We start from the raw sequence: 4,063 nt of genomic DNA, 5'->3' as shown, positions 1-4,063 counted from the left end.
TAAGAAAGACTCATTAAGTACCAACTCTAATCATGGCTACATATGACATATAAGTGTATTGCTATCCTACACACGAATCAAGTCAATTATCTCATGTAATCAATATTGAATATATGCTATTTCATCCAAGCCTACATTAAACTCCTTCTTCTGGCACCATTTACATTTCCATTTCAATCTAATTGGTGATTAGGCAATTAGAAGCATTAAGAATAAGATTGAAATAAAAAACTCAAACATTATCGATCACAAGCAAGAAAACATATTAAAAATATAGCCTACGCATTGGGTTCAATTGTGATTCTAGATTAAAAACTTACTTCAACATAGTCTATAAAACTATCATCAAACAAAGAGTAAACAACAAAACAAAACAAGAAAGTATAAAGAAAACTAAAGAAGAAAATATTGCAATAATTTGGTGATTGTTGATCCCTAAATCTCCCTTGAATTCCTCGCTTTCTTCCTAGTTTCAATGTTTCCTTTGCTTTAGAAAGCTCTTGCTTAATTGATGTTTAATTGCTGCCTAATTAATGCTTTAAAAGTGCACTTCACAGTTGTTTACATAGGGCTCAAGGCTATGGCAACATAAAAGTTTAAAAGAACAAGGAGTTTTCTTACTTCTTGGGCTTAAATTTTGATTTTTTTAAGCTATTCTCATTAAGGGCCATGGCCATGTGCTTTGAGGGCCATGGTCTCAAGTTTCCTAGGTCTAAAGCATGATTTTCAATCGGGGGCAGTAGCCATGGCCCTGGTCGTTGGGGGCCACAACCTTGAAGGCCTCTCTTGATTTTCCATGTCCTACAACACTATTTCGATTTCAACATGATTTTTGAACCCTTTCCAAGCTGAATAGAGTGAAGTAGTAAACATGAAAGTTGTATCTCTACCTCTTAGATTTCCAATGATCCAAGAATCACGTCATAGTGACTTATGTAGTGGGAGATGTGTAGAGGAACTCTGCACCTCGAATACATTCTCCTAGTCCAATAAAAAAATCCTTCTTCAAAACACACCTTCAAAAGCACAATTTAATCAATAGTAGCTTTTCTATGACAATTTAACATCAACTTAGCCTAAAATTATCTAAATTCAATAGACCCAACATAATTAACTATAATTAAATAAATAACTAAAACCACCTAAATTCTATGCTAAAAATTTAGAACCTAGTAACTTAATAGCTAAAATTAAAACCAAATAACTCTATATCATAAAGTTATCAAGTTGTCAAAAGTTGTTGTGCTCAAGTGCTATGGATGAAGCAACAATTAGAAGATTATGGACTAGGTACGAAAAGAATTCACATTAAATGTGATAACACTAGTACCATAAATCTTATAAAGAATCCCATCCATCACTCTAGAACAAAACACATAGAGATAAGACACCATTTTATTAGAGACCATGCTCAAAAAGAGGATATTTTTCTTGAATGCATAGGTATAAAAGACCAACTAGCTGAAATTTTCACTAAACCACTTGATAGAGAACAATTTTGCAAAATAAGAAGTGAATTAGATCTCATGAATCCACCTTAGATGAAATAAATGATGAAATTTGATGCTCTTGATAAATTTGAATGTAAATAACTTGAATATATGAAGTGCATGTATTACTAGTTTATATTGAACATTCTTGATTCGATAATGTTGCGGATGATGAATGAGCCAAAATTAATGTACATTATGTTAATACATTCATCATTTCCTTCTACATAAATAAGCACACCCATCTAATTCATGGAGTACCTCAATTGATGTGAAAAAGAGAGATCATTTTTTAATTTAAGGTTTTTGATTCAAAAATTACACTTACACTAGTCCAAAATGATGGTTTTAGAACTCTTACATAAGACATAACCCTATTTTTCTATCAAAATTCATTTACAGACCCTTTCACATGTTTATTGCAATCAAAAACCATGTTTTCAAAGGCCATTTAAGAACATCTATCGATAGTTGACTAATAACCATCGATTAATAGCATTCAAAGGCCATATTAAAACTCTCGTGCACCATTTATCGATAGATTGTCCATATCTATCAATGAATAGAAGTCAATAGCCAAAATTAAACCATTCTGTTTTATCTATCGATAGATACTTGCGATATATCAATAGAAGACCAATTTTAAGCAACCTGACTGTACATTTCTCCTTATGCCTGATTGACCCTATCCCTTATTCTCTCCAAACTTCTTGCCTCAACCGTGTTCTTCCTCAATTCTAATATGTTTAAGGTGTTTTTCTAACACTTTTAGGCATCAAAACTAAAAAATTTTAACAAATCAGTGCTAAATTTTTGACAAATTTTGAGTTAGGGCTTTCTAAAACCCTTTAAGTAGAGGTACAAATGCTTATTGATCTTTCTATGCACATAGAGTTTCAAATGCATTTATGGAAAAATATTAAAATGAAATGATTAAACATTTGAAAGGATTTATGTGAATATTTATGAAATATCATGTTAGTTTTCCAAAGTATGATCTAATGCAAAAACTCTTGCACTTGGTTTATCCCCTTCCCTGTATTCACTCATGGAGTCTTTGTGACTCACTTGTTATTTTCCTCAAGTTTTGTTTTACAAATCTGTAGCTTGCTTGGCTACATGCCTTGTGATGAGTAGCTTATCTCATACTTGGTAGGTGTGATAATGCTTTTCATCTAACTCTCCATTATCATTACACTCTGTAATGTGTTAAGTCTTTTAAATGTTAATATTGAATGGTACTTGGTTTTGTAATAAGTATTGATATATTCATGTTTGTTAATCATTGTGAATATTATGTTGAGCCCCAAAAATGGGTGCATATGAGAATGTTGAGATTATGGTGACAAAACCATAATGATATGGGCACGACATATGTGCCAGACCACAAATAATAAACTTCTAAATATTAGCATGGAATGAAATTTCGCACATTACATCCAGAAGTTCCATAATGATATGAAGATTTTATTTATCTATGAATGAAAATGCAAATGAATGCGATGAATGACAAGCCCATGCATTATTGGTTACAACGTTCTTAGGCCTAATGGTCTATACCGACGGAGGACCATGCATCGATCATGTCTTGAAAATGGGATGTGACATTTATGTGGTTCATCCAAGGACTACCAAGATGTATCATCAGGTGAGAGAGTTGTATTGGTGGGAAGGAATAAAAGAGATGTAGCAGAGCTTGTAGCTAAGTGTCTAGTTTGCCAACAAGTTAAGATAGAACACTAGAAACTCACAGAAAAACCTCAACCGTTACTCTTTCCTTAGTGGAAATAAGAGCATATCACCATGGACTTTGTGATTGGATTACCTCGTATGAATAAAAATTGTGATTCTATTTGAGTGATAGTGGATAGACTTACTGAGTCTATTCATTTTTTATTGATAAGCACCACCCATGGGGTGGCACAATATGCTAGGTTGTATGTGGATGAGATAATGCAATTGCACAAAGTACTTATAAACATCATTTCTGATAGGGGCACTCAGTATACAAGTCAATTTTAGGGCAAAGTTCATGAGGCATCAAGGACTAAGCTAAATATTAGAACAATTTTAAACAAATGGACAGTCTTAGAAGACCATTTAGACACTTGAAGATATATTGAGGGCATGTATGGTAGACTTTGGAGATAATTGGAATAAAAATTTGCTACTTATGGAGTTTGCCTACAACAATAGTTATCAGTATAATATACAAATGGCATCTTATGAGGCTTTTTGTGGATCAAAGTGTAGGTCACCCATTTAATGGTCTAAGGTTGTAGAAAGAAATCTCCTTGGATCGAACATGGTCCAAGATGCATTAGATAAGTTTAGATTGATACAAGATTGGATGTCAGTGGTGCAAAGTAGGCAAAAGACATATGCTAACCACAGATGCAGAAACATAGAGTTTGAGATTGGTGATCACGTATTTTTTAGAGTGTCATTGACCAAGGGGATCATAAGGTTTGGCAATAAGGGCAAGTTAAGCTTAAAACATTAGATTGTATGAGATTCTTGAGAAAGTGGATACTGTAGCCTACCGTCTAACATTTCCACTAGATTTTTCACAC

The sequence above is a fragment of the Theobroma umbraticum genome, unplaced genomic scaffold, assembly GCF_002168275.2.
Source record: "Theobroma umbraticum cultivar Fairchild unplaced genomic scaffold, ASM216827v3 scaffold_89.0, whole genome shotgun sequence".
Classification (NCBI taxonomy): Eukaryota; Viridiplantae; Streptophyta; class Magnoliopsida; order Malvales; family Malvaceae; genus Theobroma; species Theobroma umbraticum.
Note: the sequence above shows the minus strand (reverse complement) of the source record.